General features: G+C 46.8%; 1 non-coding gene across 1 annotated transcript; it reads left to right on the forward strand.

Moving 5' to 3' along the window:
• Window positions 1–6,353: 6,353 nt before the first annotated feature.
• On the forward strand, window positions 6,354–6,426 carry TRNAV-AAC (transfer RNA valine (anticodon AAC)). Its single transcript has one exon. It is a non-coding gene; the product is annotated as a tRNA-Val (tRNA).
• The last annotated feature ends 1,622 nt before the right edge of the window (window positions 6,427–8,048 follow it).

An 8,048-nucleotide genomic window follows, 5' to 3' on the forward strand; every position in this document is an offset into this window, starting at 1 on the left:
TAGTGCTCTGAAGACGGGACCACGCAGTGTGCAGCGCAGCAAAAGCAAACAGGATTGTTTAGAATTCATTAAGAAAAGTGAGAATAAGACAGAGAATATTCTTACTGCCATTTAATATAAACCCATTGTGCCACCCACATCTTCGAATTTACTGAGTACAGAGTTGTTCTCCTCATTTCAAAAAGATATCCTTGGCATTCAGGAGAAGGCACTAAAATGATTAGGGGTTGGAATGGGGTCCCATATGAGGAGAGATTAAAGAGACTAGAACTTGCAGCTTGGAGAGAGAAAGACTAAGAGGGATCTGATTAAAGTCTATAAAAACATGAGTGGTGTGGGAAAGGGAGTATAGGAAAAGTTATTTACTTGATCCCATAATATAGACCTAGGGGCCACCAAAGGAAATTAATAGCGCAGCAGGTTTAAAACAAACACAAGGAAATTCTTCTTCGCACAGGACACAGCCAACATGTGAACTCCTGGCCTGACGCGGGGTTGCGAAGGCCCAGGACTATAACAGCGTTTTAAAAGAGAACTAGATAAATTAATAGGTTTCAGAATGGAAGCCATGTTAGTCTGTATCAGCAAAAGACGAGCAGTTTACATTGTGGCACCCTTAGAGACTAACAAATTTATTTGAGAAACACTCTGACATCATAATAAAAAGGACTGACAAAGGAGGTGCTGTTCGGTCATCATGACTAGGTCGAAATTTATTGAACGAGAGGGCTACTAGGTGGGCTCTCTAACACCACATCCACAAGCCATTACCCTCTTGCATCCTACTGAGAGTTACCAAAACCAAAATGACATCACTGCTCAAGAAGATCCCCGAAAAAGCACAAGAACAAATTTGCACAGACACACCCCTAGAACTACCAACCAGGTATTCTATCATCTACCCAAGATCCATAAACCTGAAATCCTGGATGCCCATCATCTCAGGCACTGGCACCCTGACAGCAGGATTTTTGGTATGTAGACTCCCTCCTCAGGCCCTTATGGTACCAGCATTCCTAGCTATCTTTGAGACACCACTGACTTCCTGAGAAACTACAGTCCACTTGGGATTTCTTCCAGAAAACACCATTCCTGGCCACTATGGAGATAGAAGCCCTTCTACACCAACATTCCACACAAGATGACTACAAGCATCAGGAACAGTATCCCAATAATGCACGGCAAACTGGTGGCTGAACTGTGACTATTGTCCTCACCCACAACTATTTCAATATTTTGGTACAATGTATTATCTTCAAGTCAGCCGGCACTGCCTATGGCTGTACTCACAGGCCCCCACAGTATGCAAAACATTTTTATGGCTGATGTTAGAACCAACGCTTCCTCAGCTTCTCATCCCCTAACGCCCCACTTCTACTTGCGCTACACTGATGACATCTCATCATCTTGACCTGCAGAAGAAGAAGATCTTGAGGAATTTCACCATGATTTCAACAATTTCCATCTACCATCATACCTCAGCCTGGGACCGTTCCACACAAGAGATCCACTTCCTGACACTACAGTGCTAATAAAGCGATGGTCATTTAAACACCACCCTATACTTGGAAACCTACTGACCACTATACTTACCTACATGCCCAGGCTTCCATCCAGACCACACCACACGATCCATGTCGTACAGCCAAGCTCTGAGATAGAACCGCATTTGCTCCAACCTCTCAGACAGAGACAAAATACATACAAGATCTCTACAAGTGTTCTTACAACTACAAGTAGCCACCTGCTGAAGTGAAGAAACAGATTGGACAGAGCCAAAAGAGTACCCAGGAAGTCATCCTACTACAGGACAGGCCCAAGCAAAGGAAAGTAACACAACCCGACTATCTGTCACCTTCAGCCCCCAACTAAAACCTGCCAGCGCATCATCAAGGTATCTGCAACCTATCCTGGAAGGACGTCCTCCACTCTCCCAGCATCTGGGCAGACATGGCCAGCCTTGCTTACAGACAGGCCCCGTAACCTGAACGCAAAATACTTTACAGCAACCACACACAAAAACACTAACCCACAAACCTATCCTTGCAACAAAAGCCTGTTGACAACTCTGTCCACATATCTATTCAGGGCACCATCATTTAGGGACCTAATCACATCAGCCACACTATCAGAGGTTTGATTCACCAGCATATCTACCAATGTGATTATATTGCCATCATGTTGCCAGCAATTGCCCCCTACTGCCATGTATATTGGCCAGACCAGACAGTCTCTACGTAAATATAATGGACACAAATCCACGGTCAGAATCATAACATTCAAAAACCAGTCGCAGAGAACACTTCAGTCTCCCTTCGGTCACTTGATGATAGACCTTTAAAAGTGCACATATTACAATAAATAACTTCAAAAAACAGACTCCAATGAGAGGGACTACTGATTGAATTAATTGGCCAAACTGGGACACCATTGAAATTAGGCTTGGAATAAAGACTGGAGAGGATGGGTCATTACGCAAAGTCAAACTATTTCCGCCATGTTTATTTGTTCCTACTGTTACTCACACCCTCTTGTCAACTGTTTGGAGATGAGCCATTCCTTGATTTCACTACAAAAGGTTTTTTTCTCCTGTGATATTTAGGCTCACTTATTGCTCACTCTCGTTATAGTGTGTATGGCAACACCCATTTTTTCATGTTCTCTAATGTGTATAAAAAAAAATTCCCCTATCACCCCTTATGGGTGGTATGTGTCTTTCCTCAACCTCGGCGTCCTCTACCAGAGGGCCTGGGAGTTTGAGGGTTCTTGCGCAGTATTCTTAGCTGTTCCTAGCACTGCCACTCCTTTTCTGGACAGAGAGCTCTGATGTTGTTCCTGGCATCTGTTGGAGCCACTCACCCAGCTTAGGATATCACAGCCCCAGTGCTCCTACCGCCACTGGACCACTTTGGCCTTCACTTTTCCACATCCTCTCTAGTTCCTCTTTCAGGCCTGATACTTCTCCAGCTTCTCATATTCTTCTTCCTGATGTTGCTGTCACTTGGCACTGCCTATATCTATCACCGCCGCTGTCTCTGGTCCTTGTCTATTACCACGATGTCGGTTTATTGGCCAGTACCTGCCTGTCCATTCTGGGATCTGGGAAGTCCCACAGAATCTTAGCCCTGCTGGTTCTCCACAACCTTCTTGTGGAATCTCCCATCTGTCTTGGAGGGTCAGCCCATACGCTGTGCAGATGTTCCTGCACACAATGCCAGCCACTTGTTGTGCCGTTCAGTGTATGCTGTTTCCTGCCTGCATCTGACATCCTGCCACTATGTGTTGGACTGTCTTTCAGGCTCTCTGCACAGTCTGCACTTGGGTCCTTCTCTAGTGTGTAGACCCCTGCTCAATGGATCTGGTTGCTCATTGTGCCTGTTCCTGTGCATGCTATGATCAGTGCCTCAGTGGCTGGTCTTTTAGTCCAGCTCTTTCCAGCCACTGTAGGATTTCCCATGTCAGCCACCTCAGCTATTCTGTCGATTGGTACATTCCCAGCAGGGTCTTGTCTTGCCATGGCACTTCTTCTGTGCTTGTCTTCCTCCCATGTCTGCTGCGTGCCTTCAGGCATTTCTCTTCAGAAGCTCATCTTTGGGGGCCATCTTACTGATGTACTTCCTGGATGTTCGGGTTTCATCCAGGCAGTGGCCTTTTGACGCATTCACCAAGCCCCGCCCGGCTTCTTTCCGGCTGGTATACAGTCTCTGGGTGTGCGACTTGGGGCTGCATTGTGAGGACTTCCGGGTCTTCACATCGGGCAGCTTCCATGTCCTCCTTTGGCCAGCTCACGTATACCGCAGTGGTATCTTGATGACCAGCAGGGGTGTATCCGGTTGATGCATTGGGGATCTTGTTCGTTCCCACTGAGCTTGGCCTCTTATTCAGCGACCTGTCTTATCCTTTTGGTGAACTTGGATGTTGCTGTCTTCCTTGCCTCCTCTCGTGGTTTCCATGTGACTGTGGGACACCAAGGTACTTGTAGCTGGTCTGTATGTCTGCTATGTGGCCCGCTGGTTTTAGTTCCACCCATCAGTCTTGACTTACCTCCTCTCTTCACTTACCATCCCGGTGCCACACTTCTCCAGTCCGAAATGAACATCCCCGATATCCCTCACTGTAGATATGATTCATCGGAGCGCGTCAGGTATGGATTAGCGAGTAGTAGTCGATGTCTCGGTCATTCTAGCATACAGTTGATGTCATTCCATGTAATAATACCGAGGAGGTTAGCTGATGTAGTTCCACTCATACGTTGAACCTATGTACCGTATCCACAGGTCCTCTTGCCCTGCTGGATTATCTGGCTGAGGTTTAAGCCTATGCCACGCCAGAAAAGACAGCGCGGCTGGACAGTTTGCATCCACCTTGGTATATGCCGCCTTTGATGAGCCACTTTGTGCAACTAGCCTTGAGTTGACTGACAGTGTTGACTTCATAGTTCCCATTGAGTTCTTGAGGAAGTCCTTAGTGTCTGGTGACTTTGTATAGCGGCAAGGATATTCACAGATCCACCGGTACCCATCGTTGGATGCGACAATTGAGTCGTAAGCTTTCCTGTAGTCAATCCAGGCTGTGCCTCAGATTGGTCTGTCAGGACCTTGGAGTCTTGGGCGACTGCTCTATCTATCAGGCCAACTTCCACCCACTGGTGTTTTTGAGCCTCTGCCGTGTTTTGTCCCAATGTCCCTTCTGGCTGAGCTGTGCTCATGTACTGGCCCATGTGCGGGCGGCGGGTCCTGTAGCTGAGGCTATGTATGGCCTGGAATAGGACTTTCCATGTTGTGGGGAAGCAGGGTTATTGGCTTGTAGTGGACGGTCTGTTCCCTTGCAGGGTTCTTTCATGATCAGCACTGTCCTCCTTGTTTACCAATATGGGTGGAGCCTGTTGCTAAGCAGCTGGTCCACTGTGCTGCTTAGGCATTCATGCACTGCTGTAGTCTTTAGCCATAGTAGGGTGTGGATATGTCTGGTTCCAGCCTCTTCATGCTCTTACCCCTGCTGGATGTCTTCTACTGTTGCATGGTTGACTGCGTTTTCTGTTCTGGGAGATTGCTGTTGCTTGTTCTCAGTCCTGCAAGCCACTTTGCACTTGGTGTTACGAGTCTTCTCTTATCTCCCATATGTTCTTTCCAGTACTGTTTCATGTTATCTGCTGCTGGTGGCTCTGCTGTTATTGTGTTGTTGCACTGCAGTTGGGAGTAACACCCTTGGGGATCGGTTCTTGGAGAACAGCGGCATTTACTTTTTTGGCCTCTGGCTTCTCTAGTGTATCTCCTTAGGTCCTCGTAGCCAGTGCTGTGGCCTTTGTTTGGCAGTCTTCTTAGGGCTTCAGAAATCGGAGTCAGGCCCTGTATATTTTTTTCAGTAGCCGAGTCTTATCCTTAATCTCTACACCCTTCTGTAGTTCCACAGCTGACTAAACTTCTCTCCGAGTTGCCTTGATCTTATCCTCCAACCTTCATTTCCAGGGTGGAACCATAACTGTTGTTCTTCTTGATCGTGTAGCCAAGCATCTCCAGGATTACAGAAGCTGTAAGCCGTCCAGTTCATTCGGTTGGTATGGTGGTAGTAGGATTGTTCATGAGGGCTCTTATTGGCACTTCTAACATACTATCTGATTGGACTTCTGCCACTTGAGCCCTTGACTTAGCTAGTTTCTCCATGAATTCTATGCCTCATATCAGCTGCTTATGCTCTGCATGGAGGGGTGGCAGTGTGAAGTTTCAGCTTCAGCGGTGTTGGGGCTGCACATCCACTTGTTCTTCCAGGTCTTTCTTGAGTCTGGGATGTAATGTGGAGTTGGTCCTATCTCAAGCGTGAAGCAGCTTCCTCTTTACCATGTTGAAAGCATTGGTAACTAGCTGTTCTTCAGTAAGTGTGGCTGTAGGGTCTTATACTGTCCATCCGTAGTTCCCTCTACGTTTCATACGAATATATGAAACGTTATATATATATATTATATGTCTATATATCTATATATATCTTCCTTGCTGTATCTGTATTTTCCACTGCATGCATCCAGGAAAGCTTAAGCTCAAATAAATTTGTTAGTTTCTAAGGTGCCACAAATACTCCTCCTTCTTTTTGCAGATAAATTAATGGAGGTTAAGTCCATGAATGGCTATTAGCCAGGATGGGTAAGGAATGGGATCCTTAGCCTCTCTTTGTCTGAGGGTGGAGATGGATGGCAGGAGAGAGATGACTTGATCATTACCTGTTAGGTTCAGTCCCTCTGGGGCACCTGGCATTGCCACTGTTGGCAGATAGGATGTGGGGTTGGATGGACTTTTGGTCTGACCCAGTATGGCCATTCTTATGTTCTTATGAAGGGAGGGGCAGAATCCAGCAACAGAGTTTCTGTAGTGTAGTGGTTCTCACATTTGCCTAACATGTAAAAGGTTCCTGGTTTGAAACCAGGCAGAAACATAAGGGTTCAATTTTCACAACTCCTACTGGCCTGTCCCTGCAGTTGTAAGAGCAGCAGTGATTTCTTTGCTCAAAAGGTCTGTTACACCTCCCCTGCTCCCACTTTTGTCTCCTGCCCCTCTCTGAATGCCTGTGAAGTGGCTTTACCCCTCCCGCTCCCTCCGGGACTACTCGAGTGATGAATGGGCTGGTTGAAGAGCAGAAGAACTTCCAGGTAGACAAAGTATCTAGGAGTCTAATTAGGCAGCACTCACACACCCAGAGCATGGACACTGCCCAAGGTGGAGTGTGACCAACCAGATGCAGCCAAGTCATCTCTAGTCACAGACCATTAGATGCAGGTCCTTAAAAGGGGAAGGGGCCATGTGCTCAGGAGAGCACTCACAAGCTTGTACCTCCAGTGAATGCCCTTTGCCCGAACGCCTGGACAGAGGTTCTCTGCGTTGTATTTCACTGTCCCTCAGGAATACTTACCTTCATTGCACCTTCCATAGCTGAGCTGTGGGACACTTACCTTGCAGAATCCTGGCATCTCCAGTGCTGTGACTGTCCTGGGAGTGTGAGTATGCGAGTGTGAGTGTGACACTCCCCCTCCTTCTTCTTTTGAGCTTAGCTGTCAGTATAATAAACCTGCTGCTTTCTGCCACTCTCAGGTGGGTCATTAGTCCTCCCTACGCTTACTAGCTGGCCCAATTTTGGGTAACACCTCAGATAAACTCAACCCCAGCAGGATAGAGGGTGGTGAAATGAGCTGAGAAAAAGCCTTAGCTTCAGTATCTCCATTATGGTCCATGCTGGAGCTCTTTTTGGATTCTGGGACTGCATGGTCACCTGTGCTGATCGTGCTCCACGCTGGGCAAACAGGAAATGAAATTCAAAAGTTCGCGGGGCTTTTCCTGTCTACCTGGCCAGTGCATCTGAGTTCAGATTGCTGTCCAGAGCAGTCACAATGGTGCACTGTGGGATAGTGCCCAGAGGCCAATACCGTCGAATTGCACCGTGTTAGTCTGGATCTGTAAAAGCAGCAAAGAATCCTTATAGACTAACAGACTTTGGAGCATGAGCTTTTTTGTGGTGAATACCACTCATCAGATGCAATGTAGTGGAAATTCTCCAGGGGCAAGATATATATATAATAGCAACATCGCTAGAGCATAAGAGGTTATTCAGTCAGGGAGGATAGGCTGTTTCTAGCAAGTTGAGGTGTGAAAAACAAGGGAGGTAGAAACTGTTCTGTAAGCTGCACAGCCATTCAGCATCTTTTTTTATCCTTGACGCTGATGGTGTCCAAATTTGCAGATGAATGAACTCAGCAATTTTCTCTTTGAGCTGGTCCGAATGTTTTTTCCTGCGAGATGCCACCTTAAGTCTGCATATGGTGCCAGGGGTTGAAAGTGCTCTCCTACAGAGTTTTTGTATATTGCCATCTCCTAATATAATCGAATCTTGTGTCCATTATATCCTTCCTAAGTAGTGACTGTCCAGTTTGGCGAATGTACATAGCAGAGGGGCATGCTGGCATGTGAGAATGTGGTAATTATAAACAATTGGCTGGTACGTGCAGGTGAATGACCGAGGTGATGTTGTTGGGTCTGGTTAGTCCTGTGTGGTGTCGCGTGGTT

This window comes from Chelonoidis abingdonii, chromosome 20 (genome assembly GCF_003597395.2).
Source record: "Chelonoidis abingdonii isolate Lonesome George chromosome 20, CheloAbing_2.0, whole genome shotgun sequence".
Taxonomy (NCBI): Eukaryota; Metazoa; Chordata; order Testudines; family Testudinidae; genus Chelonoidis; species Chelonoidis abingdonii.